Source organism: Cucurbita pepo, chromosome 1, assembly GCF_057944985.1.
Source record: "Cucurbita pepo subsp. pepo isolate OVF chromosome 1, ASM5794498v1, whole genome shotgun sequence".
Lineage (NCBI taxonomy): Eukaryota > Viridiplantae > Streptophyta > Magnoliopsida > Cucurbitales > Cucurbitaceae > Cucurbita > Cucurbita pepo.
This window is the reverse complement of record NC_141798.1, coordinates 14597151-14618630: the sequence shown is the minus strand read 5'-3', so window position 1 is coordinate 14618630 and position 21480 is coordinate 14597151. Positions and strand designations below refer to the sequence as shown.

Here is a 21480-nt window from a genome sequence, read left to right as displayed (position 1 = left end):
TTTTCACGGCTTAGGATCAAACCGGTACACTGCTCTTTTTACGATTTCAAGAGCAAACTCAATCCTTTCCACGGCTCAGGATCAAATCGGTACAATTGTCTGAAATGTTATAGAAACACACCACAACTCTCTGCTCCTTTGACGAGTTCAAAAGCAAACTCAATCCTTTCCACGGCTCAGGATCAAATCGGTACACTGCTCTTTTTACGAGTTAAAGAGCAAACTCAATCCTTTCCACGACTCATGATCAAACCGGTACAATTGTCTGAAATCTTATAGAAACACACCACAACTCTGAAGTAATAGATTTATAATTTTCTCACAATACAATAGACATCTCCCTCAAGAATAAGATAAACAACAAATAAAATGAGCAACAATGGAGGCTTTTAAAAAAAAAAGTTTTAAATCTAAAAAAAATGGAAGTTGTGTATTGTGTTCTATGTTTTGTATATGTTGTAAAATATGAAGCAAATAAAATGAGCAACAATGGAGGCTTTTAAAAAAATGTGATGAGTTTAAATAGTAATAAGTCTTAAAAATAGGAATTGATACGGAACACTAAAACGTGGACCACAAAAAATATTATTTATTTATTTTTAAATTTACCATGAAAAACTATAGACCACATGTTTCATTTATTTATTTATTTTTAAATTTACCATGAAAAACTATAGACCACATGTTTCATTTAAATATATATATATATATATATATATATTTAAATGTAATAATATAATAAAAAAATATTAATGAAAATCAGGTTAGTAATATTTAAAAATAATTGAAAAGTTTTATAAATGTAACTAAAATGATTATGAATGTAATTCAAATAATTTTGTTTGGGAAAACTAGTTTTCATAAATGTAATTGAAATAGTAACGAAAACTTTTATAAATGTAATTGAAATGATTTTATCATTCAAATACTTTAAAGCAATTGAAAATTCCACCCTTTGTTACGCTACCAAAGTTATAAATGTCATACTTCAACTGGTCCATGTTGTCAATTTTGCCGCTGGTCTATGATGTCAATTTTGTCACCACATCATCACGTCGGGTATCTTGTTTTAACTGAAACTTCTTCGTTTTATCTCTAATTTGAGTCCACCAAAAAAGACTTTAAAATCGTTATTCCTAGCCTTACACTATGGACAAAATAGTGAGAATTGTTAATAATTTGAGGTAAGTTTGTTATCATCAAAATATTAATTAATTAATTAAAATTAATTAATTTGAGATTAAGGGCAAAAAAGCCAACAGATATGACCTATTCTATGTTTAGCACCCCCTCCCCTCAATCTGGACTATGTAAAACTAACTTCAAATTGAGCCTAAAACGGCTAAGGAGCTGACAGTGGCTTTGTCATGATATTGGCGAGCTGATCCTTGGAAGATATGAGTCACATCAAGCTGACGAGTCGACACTCGTTCATGAATGAAGTGATAATCAACTTCAACATGCTTCATCCATCGATGAAAGATTGGATCGGTGGACAAATAGGTGGCACCAATGTTGGCACACCACAGGCTAGGCGCTCGCACTTGCGAGATCCCAAGCTCACGCAAGAGGATTTGGATCCAGATTAATTCGACAGTGGCATCAGCAATCGCCTTGTATTCAGCCTCCGTACTAGAACGAGGAACTATCAATTGTTTCCTTGAACTCTAGGAGATAAGATTGCCACCAAAGAAGATCGCATAACCTCTAGTGCTTCGACGGTCATCAAGATTTCCGGCCCAATCAGCATTCGAGAAGGCATTAAGCAAATTAGTGTTGGACTTTGTAAGAAACAAGCTCATATCAATAGTGTCATGTAGATAACCAGCAAGACAAGAGGGTGTGCCACCTTGAGACCGGCCACGACCACGATCCCTACGCCCACGTTTCTTTTGCTGACTACCACGACCAACATAACTGGCCGAAGATCCAAAATTTAATTGAAGTTCAGCGTGGTGTTGTAGTTGGCGAGATTCAAACGCCATTAGATGTGCAAACACATCATCAAGCATGATGGCTTCACTCTTGGTAGTCATCAAGATGACAAAAGGATAATAGTCAAGGTCAAGACCAGTGAGGAGATACGCGATCACATCATCATCCCGCAAGGCAGAGCTAGCTGTGGCTAGCCCTTTGGTCTTGTGAAAATAATCTGCAGCAAACAGATCGCGTTTCTTGGATGTGGTGAGCTCAACACGGATCTGAATAGTGTGAGCACTAGTTGACGACGAAAACATCCGTTGTAGGGTATTCCACGCCCCTTGGACGTAGTAGCGGCAACCACATCGTGAAGAATCTCCTCAGACATGGAGGAGAGAAGGCCGCTAAGGACCTGTTGATCCTGATCATACCATAAATCATAGGTCGGATTATAGACCAGGTCAACACCAGCAACGGTTAAGGAAGGGACCAACTTAACAGGTTCGACAATAGTGCCGTCGAGGTAGCCCAAAAGCTTCATACCGTAGGTAGGGGAGGAGCTGGGCACACCATATGATAAAGTTGTTTTTGGGGAGACGGATTGTGACAGCGTGGTGGAGAGGGACTGGGCCAAAGGTCGACGCCATGGTAGATGAGATAGTGTTGGAGATGGTGGATGGGGAGAGAAAGAAGATATGATAGACATTGTTAATGAATAAACTTTGGCTCGGATACCATCTTAAGTTGAATGTCACTATGACCTATATGGGTAACGACCTCATGTATTTATAGATGTGTACAATGAGGATTACATAACTGGCCTTGAACCATAGTAACAAAGCAGGAAATTAGTAAATTCAACCATAAAATCAATAGATTCTCCTTGATCCATGGTAAGGAAGCAGGAAATCAATAGATTCTCCTTGTTCCAGGATAAGGAAGTAGAAATCAGTAGATTCTCCTTGATCCATTATAAAAAATAAGTAAATCAGTAGATTCTCCTTGATCCATGGTAAGGAACTAGTAAATCAATAGATTCTTTTTGATCCACGGTGACAAACCAGTAAATAAGTAATTCTCCTTGATCCACGGAAACGAACTAGGAAATCAGTAGATTCTCTTGATCACGATAACGAACCTAGAAATTAGTAGATTCTTCTTGAGCACCGGTAACGAACCAGAAAATCAGTACATTCTCCTTGATCCACGGTAACGAATTAAGAAATCAGTACATTCTCCTTGATCCATTGTAACGAACCAGGAAATTAGTAGATTCTCCTTGATCCATGGTAACGAACTAGAAAATCAATACATTCTCCTTGATCCATGGTAAGGAACCAGGAAATTAGTAGATTCTCTTTGATCCATGGTCACGAACCACAAAAACAGTAGATTCTCCTTTATCCATAATAAGAAACAACGAAATCAGTAGATTCTCATTGATCCATGGTAACGAACAAGGAAATAAGAAGATTCTCCTTGATCCATGATAAGGAACCAAGAAATCAGTAGATTCTCCTTCATCCATGCTAACGAACCAGGAAATCATTATATTCTCCTTGATCCATGATAAGGAACCAAAAAATCAGTAGATTCTTCTTGATTCATGGTTAAGAACCAAGAAATCAATACATTCTCCTTTATCCATGGTCCCGAACCAGGAAATCAGTAGATTCTCCTTGGTCCATGGTAAGGAACCACAAAATTAGTAGATTCAACTAGATCCATGGTAACCAACAACGAAATTAGTAGATTTTCCTTGATTCATGGTAACGAACAAGGAAATCAAAAGATTCTCCTTGATTCATGGTAAGGAAACACGAAATCAATATAGATTCTCCTTCACCCAAGGTAACGAACCAGGAAATGAATAGATTCTCCTTGATCCATGGTCACGAACCAAGAAATCAATACATTCTTCTAGATCCACGGTAACGAACCAAGAAATGAGTACTTTCTCCTTGATCCAAGGTAACGAACCAGAAAATCAGTACATTCTCCTTCATCCATGGTCACGAACCACGAAATGAGTAGATTCTCCTTGATCCATGGTCACGAACCAGGAAATGAATATATTCTCCTTGATCCATGGTAAGGAACCATGAAATGAGTAGATTATCCTTGATCCATGGTAACGAACAAAGAAATCAGAAGATTCTCCTCGATCCACAGTAAAGAACCACGAAATCAGTAGATTCCCCTTCATCCATGGTAACGAACCAGGAAATCAGTACATTCTTCTAAATCCAGGTAACGAACCAAGAAATCAGTTCCTTGATCTAAGGTAACAAACCAGGAAATAAGTAGATTCTCCTTGATCCATGGTAACCAATCAGGAAATTAGTAGATTTCCCTTCCTCGAGGGTAACAAACCTGAAAATCAGTACATTCACCTTTATCCATGATCACAAACAAGGAAATCAGTAGATTCTACTTGATCCATGGAAAGGAACGAGGAAATCGGTAGATTCTCCTTGATCCATGATAAGGAACCAAGAAATCAGTAGATTCTCCTTCATCCATGCTAACGAACCAGGAAATCATTATATTCTCCTTGATCCATGATAAGGAACCAAGAAATCAGTAGATTCTTCTTGATCCATGGTTACGAACCAAGAAGTCAATACATTCTCCTTTATCCATGGTCCCGAACCAGGAAATTAGTAGATTCTCCTTGGTCCATGGTAAAGAACAACGAAATTAGTAGATTCAACTAGATCCATGGTAACCAACAACGAAATTAGTAGATTTTCCTTGATTCATGGTAACGAACAAGGAAATCAGAAGATTCTCCTTGATTCATGGTAAGGAAACACGAAATCAATAGATTCTCCTTCATCCAAGGTAACAAACCAGGAAATGAATAGATTCTCCTTGATCCATGTTAACGAACCATGAAATCAATACATTCTTCTAGATCCACGGTAACGAACCAAGAAATGAGTACATTCTCCTTGATCCAAGGTAACGAACCAGAAAATCAGTACATTCTCCTTCATCCATGGTCACGAACCACGAAATGAGTAGATTCTCCTTGATTCATGGTCACGAACCAGAAAATGAATAGATTCTCCTTGATCCATGGTAAGGAACCATGAAATGAGTAGTTATCCTTGATCCATGGTAACGAACCAAGAAATCAGAAGATTCTCCTTGATCCATAGTAAAGAACCACGAAATCAGTAGATTCTCCTTCATCCATGGTAACGAACCAGGAAATGAGTACATTCTTCTAAATCCAGATAACGAACCAAGAAATCAGTTCCTTGATCTAAGGTAACAAACCAGTAAATAAGTAGATTCTCCTTGATCCATGGTAACCAATCAGGAAATTAGTAGATTTCCCTTCCTCAGGGTAACAAACCTGGAAATTAGTACATTCACCTTTATCCATGATCACAAACAAGGAAATCAGTAGATTCTACTTGATCCATGATAAGGAACGGGAAATCGGTAGATTCTCCTTGATCCATGATAAGGAAACTAGAAATCAGTAGATTCTCATTGATCCATGGTCATGAACCAGGAAATCGGTACATTCTCCTTGATCCATGGTAAGAACCAGGAAATTGGTACATTCTCCTTGATCCATGGCCACGAACCAGAAATTCGTAGATTCTCCTTGATCCATAGTAACGAACTAGGAAATCAGTACATTCTCCTTGATCCATGGTAACGAACAAGGAAATAAGTAGATTCTCCTTAATCTATTGAAACGAATCAGGAAATCAATAAATTCTCTTCGATCTATTGTAACAAACAAGGAATCAGTAGATTCTCCTGGATCCATGGTAACGAACTAGGAAATTAGTAGATTTTCCTTGATCCATGGTTACGAACAAGGAAATCAGTACATTCTCCTTGATCCATGGTAAGAAACCAGAAAATCAGTAGATTCTCTTTAATCCATGGTCACGAACTATGAATTTAGTAGATTCTCCTTGATCCATGGTAAGGAACCATGAAATCATTAGATTCTCCTTGATCCAGGGTAATGAACCAAGAAAATCATTACATTCTCCTTGATTCATGGTAATGAACCAGGAAATCATTACATTCTCCTGAAATCATTACATTCTCCTTCATCCATGGTAATGAACCAGGAAATCAGTATATTCTTCTTGATCCATGGTAATGAACGAGGAAATCAGTACATTCTTCTTGATCCATGGTAATGAACCAGGAAATCGGTACATTCTTCTTGATCCAGGGTAACGAACCAGGAAATCAGTAGATTCTCCTTTATCCATGGTAACGAACCTGGAAATCAGTACATTCTCCTTGATCCATGGTATCGAACCAGGAAACTAGTAGATTCTCCTTGATCCATGTTAACGAACTAGAAAATCAGTAGATTCTCTTGATCCATGGTAACGAACCAAGAAATGAGTAGATTCTCCTTATTCCATGGTAACGAACCAGAAAATTAATAGATTATCTTACTATGTATAGATATGACCTATTCTACGTTTAACACCTACAATTACAAATCCATTGATATCTTAGTTCTCCAAAACACGAGTTTCACTAGCGATAAAGGGAAACGCGACGGAGTGATACGAAACACAAGTGGCTTACGTTCCATGTGCTGGGGGTCGTGGGTCATTACTTTTTCAGCATGGGTAGTCCGTCATAGGCATTGAATCAACTTTCTCCGTCTCGTCGGAATCGTACTCCGAGAAAAACTAAATTTGTTTGTTGTCTTCCTCTCTCTCTGTATATTACTCTCTTAACTTGCAAGGGAGCCTTGGAGGATGGGCTGCTGTGTGAGGGATGTTTTGTAGGCATCATGGGTGGTTGGCCTCGTCAGTTGAAAGAGAGAGAGACAAAGATTTCTATGTTCTAAACTAAACTTTAGTCACAAATTGTCTAATTATTTCTACTAGTGTCATACTTCTTTACTTTGAAACGCTCATTCAAATTTTAGAATAGACAAGAAATATAACACAGACTTTCTTTGCATGCGTCGCATATGTCGAATTTAAAGGTAAAAATGAAAGAGTTTAGGCAAAAATTGATATAACAAAAGAAAAAAACTATCATCTTGCTCATGGAAAAGCGAAAAAAAATAGATATGATAATTTGATTTTTTGAAATGAAATCATTCCACTTCGAGTGCTTTAGAAAATAGATTCTACTTTTAGAATAAGATAAATCTGTAAAGAAATATTTGAATAACTATTCTTCAACGTCAAAATTGAATAGCTTTTTCACTTTATCTTTTGACTATGAATACTTGAAAAGTAATTTTTAAACACCATATTATCTTTTACAGATTGATCTAAAAAACACTATTATTTTCAAACCCTACTTAAATCATATTGAACACGTTTATGTTTGTTGTTAGTCAAAAAGAAAAAGTAAAAAATTACTATCCAAGTAGTTGCTTATAACTAAAGGCAATGCCTTAGTATATATATGATTTGAGGATTTCATTCATTAATATTTAAGTTGAAATTCTCTCACTCTCCATCTTTTCACAACTTTTTCTAGTCATGTCTTGCTCACCCAATGTCACCCGAACGAGAACATGAATCAAAAAGTAATGATGATTAATTAATTAAAATTGTGACACCCGACATAGATGGCAATTATCAAATACAATTAGGTAATATAAAATTTTGTCCGATGTCACGTCCCATACTTAATTGACCATAGGACTTCTGATTGTTTCTGCCAATCGCCTTTGTCAACGACAATTTTACTCTCAACAACCACAAAAAACACTTCATTTTTATTTGTTTCTCTTCATTTTGTCTCTCTTATTTATTACTTTTTTATATACTTGTAATTATTTATATGGATATGGAAATTCAATATGTTAACATTTGTTTTAGTTTGGTGAAGGCTACCTATTCGACTACCTAAAAAATAGAGTTATAACTCAATCCAACTCTAACTACTTCAAAAAAAAAATTAAGTGCATTGTGAGTTGTAAGTGTTTGATATTTAAACTTTACGAAATTTTAGTTTTTAATGTAATATGTAAGGTAGATGAATAAGATTATCGTTAAATATTATTTTATAGAAATAACCTGACAATTTAATCCAATGTAACTCTAGATTGGGTTGTAAACTTTATTGGGTTCGTCTAACCTATTTTTCTATCCCATACACTTATTACTTAACCTTTATTTGATATTATTCTTAAATAAAATATATTTTTATTACTTAACCTTTATTTGATATTATTCTTAAATAAAATATATATTTTTTTAATTATGACTACATACCATTTTAAAGGAAGTCTTTTTTTAATCCAACCAATGCATGCCGTTAATTCTACACCTACCATATATGAAAATTTAATTAAGAGAAAAAAGAATATTCCATGTCAACAAGAAAAATACTTGAATCTCTTTTTAAAACATGAAACCAAAATTTCAAAAGAAAAGAAATATAAATATAACATATCTTTGTAATTTATTTAATTATAAATAGAGAATTTTCCCCTCAATAAGGGGATGAAGTGATATTAACAAATATTCTCAAGTACCCTTATAACAGAACAAAATTCATTTGTTTTCGAACATATCTTTGTTGGGACGGGATGAGAGATTGGAGAAGGGACTAACTAATCACGTGGCTAAGTATGTATGGTTGGATTTGGTTTAATTTTGGTCAGATCCATCTAATTAACTAAACACGTAAATTTCAAATTAATTAATTTTCCTTTTGTTTTGTATAATTTATTTTTATTTTGAGGTATGAACTCATAAACTAGTTGGGTTTTACAGGAACCCATATTTTAAAGGGAAAACCCCTTACAGGTTCAGGAGCAAGCGGTTACCATTTTTGACGTGGGGCGGTAGGGCCCACCGTTAAATGTAAAAGATAAAACATACAGCTGTGCTTATACTAAACGCCGGGTGTTGTTGCATAGAGGGTCGGGAGGGGCTTTGGCGGGAAAAAGAAAGGTCCTGGTGGGCTCCACGCTGGCGCAATTGGCGGGAAACGGAAGCAGATCCTCGCTGGCCCACTAATTTCCATCCATTTTGGCATCACATGTTTGGAAGTCAAAATTATGGGATGTGTATGATGGCATCATGTACATGAGGACATGGCATGATGATGTGCATCATTACCATAACCCCACAAACATACTTTAAATATTTCAACGTCACACTTCATTTTCCTCCCTTCCCCTTTGCGCACCTTCGATAACAGCTTTTTTTTTTTCTTTTTTTATGGAATAATAATAATAATAATAATAAATAAATCTTTATTAACTTTTGGGTCAATCAATTTTGAAAATATATTCACTCCTTTCCATAAAAAAAAAAAAAAAAAAAAAAAATTATTATTATTATTATTGATTAATTAATTTTTATTTTTTAAAAATAATTTTAAATTATTAATAACTAATTTTAAAATTTATTGAAACAATGGGATTAATTTGAAAGAACAGAAATGAAAATGGTATTAAAAACTATTAGCATCCTTTTTTCTTGAATTCTTTTTTTTTTTTTTTTTAAGTATTCAAGTTGATTCTATATTCTCATCTGTGATCGGTTGGGTTCTTTAAAAAGAATCCAAAATTAATTTTGTAGGTTTACCATGGAAAAGAGATCTAAATTTGATCTCATGGAGGAAAATGATTCTTCAATTGTATTCCACGTGTATATATATATATATATTTAAAAAGACTTATTTCAAAAGTGTGTGAGAGTAATTTGAAAATATTTTTAATGATAAATGGTATGCTCGAGTCTAGTTAAGTTTTTATTATTATTATTAAAAGTTTTAATTTAGTCTCTTATGATTTAATACTTTTTTTAGTTTAGTTTCTTGGTTAATGATAAATGTATACAAATTAATTATTTTCTTACCACTTTTGGAGGAATCAAAGGGAAAAAAATAAATTTGCGTAAAAAATTTTAAGGGATAAAAGTTTCGAGTTTTATTCTAATAAGTAATTTTTTCTCATCTATATTTATAAAAATTTACTTAGTATCGTATCAAGATTTCAATTTTGTAAATATATTGATATTGAAATTTTTTATAAATAATAATTAAGTTTGAAATAAAGTTACAAATTTATTATTAGTATTTATATTTATATTGGGTTGATATAATACTCAAATTTTCAACAAAATTAGGATGGAGAAGAAAAAAGGAAAAATTAAAAATTAAAAATTGAGAAATTATTAAGAAAAAATTAAGAAAATAAAAAAAGAGAGAGAAAAAAAAGATTTTGTGAAAGTTGTAATTATTTTGGGTTAGAAAATATAATGAAATCCATCACCAACGTTTTCTTTTTAACCTCAACATTTATGAAGATTTAGAGGGAGTTTATGAGAATTCCTTGAGGGATTTTGTTTATTTGAAGATGAGTAACAGAACTATGCACAAAAATCATCATGAACACACATTGAATTCACTAAGAGTTTGTGGTGAGAGATTAATGATGTCTCCCCTTGTGATGATGAGTGTGGATGCGCACAATATGATAATGACGGTGATCATGAGCATGATATCAGGGGTTTGTTGACCTCCGAACGTCGCTAGGGACAGCTAGCTTGACCAGAGGGTCTAGGAGGTGCGAGGACCGCATGGGGATTCACACTCACATGTGTGAGTCGTGTGTAGAAAAGTACTACACATCCATAGTAGTCCGGACTAGAGGTCACCCCTATATGAGATAGAGATAGGTCCTTAAAGTATATTTGCATGTGTTTGCATTTAGCATGACCCCTATAGTTGGTCACTTTGAGTATTCTTTGAAATACTCAAACCGTGTGCCACATCATTTTTCAAGTAAAGACAAGGAGCCCATGTACGTATGACGGCGATATCACTAGCAGAGACCATGACACGTACATAGGGTAGATGCATATTTAAATCTCTAAATTTAGAGTAGAATAGGTTGTCTTGAATTTCACGTTATTTTCATTTATTTCGCATTTGTTTTAATTATTTTCCATATTTCGTATGAAACACGTAAGACCATGACGGTGTTTTCCAGAGATAAAGTTGTTTAAAAGTTTTCAATATTTATGCTATAAATGATATATCTTTTAAGAGTTATATTTCATATAGTAGTTGAGCATGAGACGTTAATAGCAACTCTGAGTAAGTAGAATGTTGAGATATAATATTTGGAGAATATATTATTTATGAAATATATCTCAGATATTATATCTTAATATTCTTTCTTTTCTAATTTGATTTATAGTATATTTTATTTTATTTTTAATATTTAATTAGTTTATATTTTCTGTATTAGTGGGTAGTTTGTATCGTATTTAAAGTTATAAATATCAATGAGAATACATACCTTCTATTCCAATTTTATTTCTATTTTTATTTTTTACCATAGAAATTTAGGGTCATTATATAGAATATAACTTCCAACGATAGAAAATTAGTATATTCAACTTTTAAATTAATCAATTTTCGATCATTAATGATCACGTTACTATAGACCTAGTGTTATGTCTTATGCACTATAGTACATGAGTTCTAATAATATATTAAATACCCGATTTTTCCTATTTAGTCCAAATTTAGAGATTTTATTGAGGGTTTTAGAAACCGAATTTTAAGATAAGGTAGAAAAGAAAAATTCAATCTAGTAGGACCAAAAAGTTTCAACCTACCAACTGAATCCAACTTTTGATTTTTTAAATATTCAACCAAATCGAAATTGAAAAAAATATAACCCAACCCAACTCTTACCGTTTGGGTTGGGTAGTCCGAGTTTGAATCACTAGGCTATAAAAACAACCCTATATACGTATTCAACGATTAGGCTATCCTACTCTCTAGTTTACTCAAAGGGAAGAAATGATTTTTTTGTTTTTTTGTAGATATGCTGGTTGGTGTTATTAATTTTTTTTTTTTAATTTTATATTAAAAGTGACAAAAAAATATGCTACGGTTATATTAAAACTTATAATTTTGAGTGAGTTGTGAGACATTTATTAGAATAAATGGGGATAGTAAAATGAGGTAAAGGCAATAATGTCGGGAGGAGAGGGAGGAGTGGGGGAGGGGGCCGTCGTTTCAGTGTACCAATTGCGCTTTCATTTGATTGTAAAAGAAAGCCGTGTGCGTATGCTTTTCTTGGGTTACGGAAACCAAACGCATTCAATTCTGACATCCAACTTATTAGTCTTACAACCATATTCAAACACCTTTTCCATATTTCATATTATTTTATTACAATCCAAATATCTTTTCCAATATGGCGATGATCTTCATGTTTGTTTTTTTTTCTTATAAAAGTAAGATTCACCGATGCAAAATACTCCCCATACACTATTCTTTAGGTCTTACGAAATTCGAGTATAAGTTCTATAGCTATTTGAGTTTCAGGGAAGAACTCAAAGTTTCAAACAATTCTCACGGTTCTATAGATATTTGAGCTTCATGGTCTAGAAGTTGTTCACTTGTCTTGTGGCAATGTAACTTATCAACTCTTTTTTTTTTTTTTTTTGTTCTCATTACTTAGTAAGCTTATTTTGCCTTGAAAGTGAATGATTAGTATCTTGGATTGAAATGCAACCTCATCACATATCATTAGAAAGTATGGTGTCTCTTTCTGAACATTTGTGTGTAAGGTTAATTGGCTACCTTTCCACAAGAACCACGAGAGTCAAAGTCTGGGGGAGCGACCTCGCATGCTGGCTAGCTATTAAGTTTATCTATGTGGCCCCTTATCGCCTCTCGGGATTGGTTTACGGTGTAGCGACATTATTTAGGATGCCTTTTACCATTTTCACACACGATAATAACACTCCTTATGAGATAAACAACCTATGTAGTCCCTCATCCCTTTTCAGGACAAGTTTACGAAATCGTGACCTTGACTCTCAACCCATTTCTACACATAATAGTAACTCCTCAAGTAATCATGACGCCTTGATTAAGCTTGGCAGGGGCACTATTGGGTATGACCTAGGACACTGAATAGCACGACTACGGTATTGGAGGGAAAAAGGAGGTGATTAGGCTATGTATGTTGACACAAATCATGCTGCTAGTAGCCATATAAGTTTTCTAAAATTTTCTTGAATACCATGGAGGTTTACTAGATTAGTTTAAATCTCAAACTCTCTTTTTCGAAACACTCTAGGCTAGCTCCTCGAGGCAAATCTAGTTATGGGAGCACTAGCTCTTAACCAAAAATCGTCGCTCACGATCCTAAGATGCATCCTACTCTTATCACGGTGCAACCATGAATGCTTTTTTAGGGAGATAATAATCACGTAGAATTAAGAATTCATTCTCCAAGTACACATGCAAGCTCAAAAGGGAGTTATCGTCCATCAACTGCATAGAGCACAGAACACATTCTAAAAAATACATACATGCAAACTCAACAAAGAGATAACATCAATCACTTGGAGAACATATATCAACATTCCATCATCCATTCTAGCATAATAAAGACATCTCAAACGACATGCATCTTAAAAACCTTATCTTATGAACATTTCAGCCGGCTTCTCCAACATACATTGCATTCTCATCTAAACTGACATTCTAAAGTCGTAATGATAAAAAATTTAACCTGATAAGATAAGGAATCAACTACAAGGGGGTAAGATTCGAATTACCTTGTTGATCGAATATCTCAAGGCAAGAACACTTGATTGAGATTCGAATCACTCCACAAGCAAGATCGATCATGTCTAGCTTGAATGACTCTTGTTGATCAAATATCTCAAACACTTGTTTGAGATTCGAATCATTCCACAAGCAAGATTGATCATGTCGAGCTTGAATGATTCTACATGCAATCTAAACTACATAGAATTGCAAAGAAACTTAGCCATTGGCTAAAGAAAAGCACAAATGCTTCTTTCTATATATTTTCCAAGTCCGCCTTACAAATACAACATACATGGCTTTATATAGCCTCAAAATGAAACTATTAAAAGCATTCCAAAAGTTGTAACATTCACACTTTATGGCCATAATTAGCCATTATGTAAATGTAACCGAAATGAAATAAAAAGTCTTAAAATAACTCTAAATTACTCTAAATTATAACCCACCCAAAATTTACAACAATCAAACTTTATTCTTCTTCAATGTAGCATGAATTGAAACATATTTTGATAATTTTGACAACCTTTTCTTCACATCTTCATTGAAGTATATTGTATGATTGATGTCTCTCAGTTCATATCATATAAGTATTGGTTAAAAAAAGTTTAAATGACTACTTACATGGGTGGTATACTTTCCGATGTTGATTTTCATTTGTTTAGTGCAACAAATTTTTGAAATCTTCTCTAGTTTGATATAGTTCAAGTTAATTAACTTGGACAAAAAAAGATAGTTTGAACCTTAAAATTTTGAAACTATCACGTTGAAGTTTGGATGTTACATGTATTACAGGCGCGACAGTCGTGACTGACGGCTAATGGCAGTGGTAGTGGTCGACAAGTTATGGAGGAAGAAGATGGGAGAATATAAAAGAGAGAAGAGGGAAGAGCGATGAAAAACAAATTATGTCAGTTAAAAATGTCAACTTCATAAATTTTTATTTTTAAAAAATATAAAAATGTCATGTCAATTTATGTCGGCTAAAATAATAGAGAATGGGATAGAGGGGGAAAATGGAATCAAATCTAAACCTCAAGAGTAAATTTATTGTGATTGAAAATTGAGAGACGCTCCATATACAAGAATCAACATACAAGACGGATTGACCCGCTCTGGATCAACTCTCTTCGTGGCCATGGAGCTCTCGGGCACTCAGTTTCATTGCATCCTTAACCTAGTAGGTATCTGTGAATGTTTGCTAAATCCACCACACCTAAATGGTGGTGAGAGTTCTCTTATTTATAATCATTTACAGAATACCAAAATATAGTAAATTACAAATAATATGGAAATAGCGATAAAAGTAAAGAATAATAAATGAATAGAATATATTTGCCTTTAATAAAATGGCAAATATGGTAACCCGTAATGTAAGGCAAATATCTAGATATTTGCCTTATAATGAACGGTCAACTATCCTTAACACCTCCCCGCAAGCTGAGCGTCGGATTTGAACGAACGTGAAGCTTGGATCTGAAAAATTCAAAGAAATGTCGAGAAATACTCTTTGTGAAGATGTCAGCAACTTGGAGATGAGAGGGTACATATTGTGTGCGAAGTTTGCCAGCGATAACAAGTTCTCGAAGGAAATGATAATCTAGTTCAACATGTTTGGCCCGCTTGTGAGAAACAAGATTAGAGCTAAAAAAAATAGAACTTTTGTTGTCAAATAAGAGTAAGGGCTACTGTGAAATAGGGACCTTGAGGTCATGCAAAAGATGCGTAACCCAAAGAAGTTCAGCAGCAGTTGTGGCAAGAGCACGATACTCAGATTCACAGCTGGAGCATGAGACAGTAGGTTGCTTTTTGGCACTCCAAGAAACGAGATTGTTACCAAGGTAAATAGAATAACTGGATGTAGAACGACGAGTATCGGGACAACCAGCCCAGTCAGCATCCGAATAAGCGACTAGCGTACTAGGAACAGTGGATGGACGAAAGGTAAGACCAAAGTGGAGTGTTCCTTTGACATAGCGAAGAATACGTTTGACAGCAAGAAAGTGATCTGCAGTAGGGGCATGCAAGAATTGACTGACAGAATTGACAGCATAGGCAATATCTGGACGCGTAATAGTCAAGTACTGAAGGGCGCCAACAAGAGATCTGTAGAGAGTAGGATCAGAGAAAGGAGAACCATCAGCAGTTAGGTGTTGAGAAACAACCATGGGAGTGTGTCAGAGGACTCAAGGGAGCGCTGGAACAACTCAAAACTTTCAGCTTTAGAGACTAAATCTGCAAAACAGGGGATAGGCGTGAGAGCCATCTGAGCAGTAGAAAAAGCTGGAAATTCGGTGCCGAGTCCACGAAGGAACCAGTGCACTTTATCAATGTCCTCGACGGGTCTGCCAATGGCATGAAGTTGGTCACAAATTTTTTTGAAGGCACGGGCATACTCAGCAACAGGTTTGGTGCCACGTTTCATCAACTGCAAGTCATCCTTGAGTCTCAGTTCACGAGCTTTCGACTGATGGCTGAACGTAGTTTCCAACGCAAGCCAAACATCACGTGCAGTAGATAGACCAACGACAACAGCCATGGCTTCCTTAGTGAGAGAGGAGAGCAGGAGACAGAGAAGCTGTTGATCGGCTGCTCTCCATGCCAAATATTTGGGGTTGAGTGTTGAGGAGGTTTCTGGTTCAAAGCGAGGTGGTGGAACCATAGTTCCATCGACATAGCCCAGCATGTCTTGACTCTCAACGAGAGGGAGAAGTTGGCTTTTCCAGAGAAGATAATTGGAGGAAGAAAGTTTGATGGTGATCATATGAATTAGAGTATTGAAAGGAAGAAGATGATAAGAAGATTCGGAAGCCATAGAGAAGACAGGATCAGGGTTGTTAAACCGAAAGGGCTCTGATACCATGTGAATGTTTGCTGAATCCACCACACCTAAATGGTGGTGAGAGTTCTCTTATTTATAATCATTTACAGAATACAGAAATATGGTAAATTACAAATAATATGAAAATAACGATAAAAGGAAAGAATAATAAATGAATACAATATATTTGCCTTTAATAAAATGGCAAATATGGTAACCCGTAATGTAAGGCAAATATCTAATAATGAACGGTCAACTATCCTTAACAACAACTTGTGAACACTTAGAAAAAAGAGAGGAGAAAATACTCAGTAAGCAACCTAATTGTAGAGTTTCATTGCATCCTTAACCTAGTAGGTATCCATAGACTTTTCTTCGGACTCTAGGAAGTTCTGACCTAGTCTCTACAACTATTTGAGAATTTGGGGTACCTCGAAGTTTCGAGCAATTCTCTGATCATAATCTTACCTTTTATGGGTATGTAAGGTTCTACAACATTTATGTTCTTTGACTTAGATAGTTTGCTTTGCTTATGCAGTGAATGTACGATGTCCTTAGTTGATGCGCTATCTCATAGAAATGTTGGAAGACAATATGATGTGAGCTTATCTAAACATAATACATGGAGGATTATTTGGCATACGCTCCTACAGAACCATAAAGTCACCAAAGTTTGGGGGATGCGATCTCCCATGTATCGCCTAGCTACTAAATTAACCTATGTGGTCTCACGCTCCCCCTCTCAAAAACGGGTTTACAACATAGTGGCCCTATTCAGGAGGCCATTTCCACAGGGTTATAACACATGCTACCATAATCTCATAGTGGAAAGGGTAGTGGAGAGACTGATGACTGAGTTCATACTACTTTGGTAAGTTACTTTGGTCATCCTTGAATGTTGTGAAGGTCTCCTAGGTTCTTAGGAGCATCTCAACAGTTTGATTCTTAACTATCGTTTATAGGACGATTAGGACTAACTCTTCGACTAATCCATAGTTTGGGTGCACGCAGGTTTAAACATCTGATCGCCACTTACGATCCTAGGGTACTTGATCTTATTGAAAATGTACCACTTAGGTAGTATTGAAACCGCTCTATCGATCACCTAAAGCATGGTATACATAATCTAGACATTCGTACAAGCTTATTAGGGAGATAATTCTATCAACCACCTAAGCATTAAAAACATAAATTAAAACATTTATGCAAACTCAACACAGAGATAACATCCATCAATCACACGGAGCACATATCACAATCATCCTCTTTTCTAACACAACAGAAAGCATTTAAAACAACATTCATCACAAATCTCATCATAGGGGCATTTTGGTAATTTCCTACTTCTTACATAGCTTATTCGTTCATATTGCCCAACCTGTATTCTAGTTATGCACGTTCTCTTTCTAGCTCTACGAAAAATATAAAATCAGCATGCATCTCGGAATCTCATCCTAGAGGCATAACAGTAATTTTTCATATATACATACATGCATTCTCGTCCAAAATTTTTCTTTTATAGTTCTAAACATGCATATTCTAACCACATAAGACAAGGAATACTTGTACGCTAGCACGTTCTAGCAATTTCTACAAGTATTACTTGTTTAAAGTCCATGCAACTACTCACTTAGATGATACATGCCTTTCCAAGATAGCTTTTCCACCTGTTAGGAGCTCCAAAATTTATTAAATTTCTATGTAAGTCTTAATTCAAGTCATATTAAGGTCAATATCTCCAAAACAGTCCAACATGAGTAAAAACAGATCAGAAAACTACCTCACAAGTGCCCATGCACCACCACGTGCATCCCTCACGCTGAGTACAGATGCACTTTAGGAGGGATACGCGCATGCGTATTCTGTCATGTGTCGCCTTCTGATTGGACGAATCAATCCAAGCATCTTGCGTTTGAATCTCAGCTTCGGAGGGTATTGTTGTGTTTTTTGAATGAGCGACATGTGTCCTCCCTTTACCTAGACACTTATTGTCTACCGGATGTGTTCATCCACTGGTTGTAAAACATGTGTCAGCCCCTTCTTTGCTTGTGCAAACATTTTTTTCTCAAATTTCAATCCAAAATCCTGTTCAAACTATTTTCTTCTATCGTTTTATATATATATATATATATCTATATATCTATATATATATATTTTATATAACTCGAATCTAACTTAATTTCTTCAACAAACTTATAGAGTCTTAATCCATCTATATGTTAGAATCGCTCAACAACGCACACTCGATCAAGATGAACACAAAGAATAAGAGAGAAAAAATTCAAGGAATAATATTGGCTAAATGTTTTATTGATGACTCTAGGCATGTAAAAGAAGAGAGAATACATAGAACGAAGAAAAGTACATTTTGAGAGCAATGACGAATTGGTACATATATGGTTTCAATTTACTAAATATTACTTCTAAAGATTTAAACCGAGTAGATATAATCTTACAAATATATTTTTATCAAATCTTTACCAAATATCTACCATATATATCTCTATCATATCATTATGAAATATCTTCCAAATATATCTCTATCAGATCTACGCATCAGGCTCCATATCCCAACAATCTCCCACCTGGAGACTGATCCAGTGAACCCCAACAATCTCCCACTTGGAGACTAATACAATCAATTTCATTCTCAATCTGTACCATACCACTTGAGGCTTTGTACAACCTCAATGTTCCATCATCAACACAAAATATTTGTTGGATTCCTTGCACCCTCTATTTTCTCCAAACACATCACTATCTTCCACTAACCTTCGAGTGAAATGGTATCGCCTTCTGTGTTTTGTCTTTGAATGATAGACTAGGTTCCTCGCTAACTGCATGACACTTTAACTATCTACCTGAAAAATCTTCTCGCTCTGCTTCTTGCCTAATTCTTCTAGATAGTCTGGCATCCATATCATCTTCTTTCCAGCTTCAGCTATTGCCACGTACTCAGCCTCTGCAGATGAAAGAGCTGCGCATTTCTGAAGCCTAGACATCCCATCATCCGTAGCTTGCTTCCACTTGGTTGTATCCTCCAATTGTAGGGCCTCATCAAGAGGCTTTCGTTCCCCTTCATCAGTCACCAACCGATAGTGTAAAGAAAGTACATACCTATCTGGTACTCTGATGGTTCTGGATGATCTTTTTAACACTTGCTCACGTGTCACTTTCTCTGCTGCTGGTTCCTCAGCAACAGTCTCAGGAGTTTCTTGAGTATCTGCTACATCACTAGATGAATCTTTCAGCAACTCAACCTCAACTCCCACTTGCTTCACCTCTGGTTCCTCAGCAACAGTCTCAGCTGTTTCTTGAGTATCCGCTACAACATCACTAGGTGAATCTTTCAGGAACTTAACCTCATCTCCCACTTGCTTCGTTGTCTTGGTACATTTCTTCAATTCTCTAGCAGTTTTTGTGAAACTAACTCGTTTCTGTTTGCTCATAACGCAGTTTTCACAAGGATTCATATCAACAAATTTTAAACCTTCCAAAACTCCTTTTGCAACCAGCATCTTCATTCCTTTAACGCTTATATGTCTAAGTCTATTATGCCATAGACGTGAATTTAAAGCACTCTCAGCAACAGCAGCCATGTTAATACACCCTGTAGTGGTGTATAAGGTTCCAGATTTTGTGTCATGTGCTACCACCATAACACCCTTCACAATCTTCCACGAACTCTTCCAAAACTTTGTTGCATAACCTGTGCTCTTCAACTGACCAATAGAGATCAGGTTCTTCTTGAGACTAGGAATATATTTGACATCCTTTAATATCCACTGATTTTCTACCGGAGTTTTTATGCAGACATCCCCTTTTCCTTCGATCTTTAAATCTTTGTTGTTAGCAAGACACAGATTCTCGAAATTTCTAAACAACTCTTTATGTGGAGATGAATGAAAAGACGCACCTGAATCCAAAATCCAGGATTCAATCAGGCTGTCCACGCTGAGGATTAGAGCATCCCCAATGTCTTCTGCTAAATTTACCGAATCATCGTCATCTTCTAATTTGTGATTCTGCTTCCTCTTTGTACAATCTGCCCGAAAGTGGCATCTCTCTACAGCTCCAACAATTTACGTTTGGTTTGTTTGGAGATTTTTCTTGGTTCATTGAGTTTGATGCCTATTGTTTGGGCCCTTTGATTTACTTCTTCCCCTTTGATCAACACTGACAGCATTGCCTAATGAATCTCCGATTTTCTGTTTGCGAATACTTTCACTAAGAACTACATCTCGAATTTCATCGAACTTCAATTTATCAGATTCGTGAACTGCTGATCGTGGCAACAACAGTATTCCACGACTTGGGTAAAGATGACATTAAAATCAATGCTTTAATTTCATCCTCTAAATTAATTTCCATCGAACTCAGTTGACTTGTGATCATATTAAATTCGTTTATATGACCAGCAACAGATCCACCTTCAGACATTTGTAGATTAAATAGCCTCCGCATCAAATACACCTTGTTCATAGCCGACGGTTTCTCGTACATATTCGGCAACGCCTTAAACAGATTTGACGTTGTCTTCTCTTTGATGATGTTGAATGCCATATTTCTGGACAACGTCAATCGAAACCCTAAGGCCTGACGATCCTTGAGCTTCCACTGCTCCGTGGTCATAGTATCTGGCTTCACCCCCAACAGAGGTTCGTGAAGGCCTTTCTGGTACAGACAATCTTCAATCTGCATCTTCGAGAAACTGAAATCGGATCCATCAAACTTTTCAATTCCAATCTTTGAAATTTCCATATTCACAGATTGTGGTGAATTTCGCCTCGCTCTGATACCAGTTGTTAGGATTGCTCAACAACGCACACACTCGATCAAGATGAACACAAATAATAGGAGAGAGAAAATTCAAGGAAGAATATTGGCTAAAGATTTTATTGATGACTATGTAAAACAAGAGAGAATACTAAGAAAAATACATTTTGAGAGTGCGATCTATATGGTTTCAATTTACTAAATATAGTTTCAAAGATTTTATTTTACAAATATAGTTTCCAAAGATTTAAATAGATATAATCTTACCAATATATTTCTATCATATCTTTACCAAATATCTACCATAAATATCATCTTAAAAATATATTTCTATCATATATTTACTAAATATCTACCATAAATATCATCTTTACGAAAAAATATATTTCTATCATATCTTTACTAAATAT

The 21480-nt window shown here is 35.4% G+C and overlaps 1 non-coding gene across 1 annotated transcript; it reads right to left on the bottom strand.

Moving 5' to 3' along the window:
• Positions 1 to 1972: 1972 nt before the first annotated feature.
• On the bottom strand, positions 1973 to 2111 carry LOC111782990 (small nucleolar RNA Z247). The gene has a single exon (XR_002813252.2). It is a non-coding gene; the product is annotated as a small nucleolar RNA Z247 (small nucleolar RNA).
• Between the last annotated feature and the right edge of the window lie 19369 nt (positions 2112 to 21480).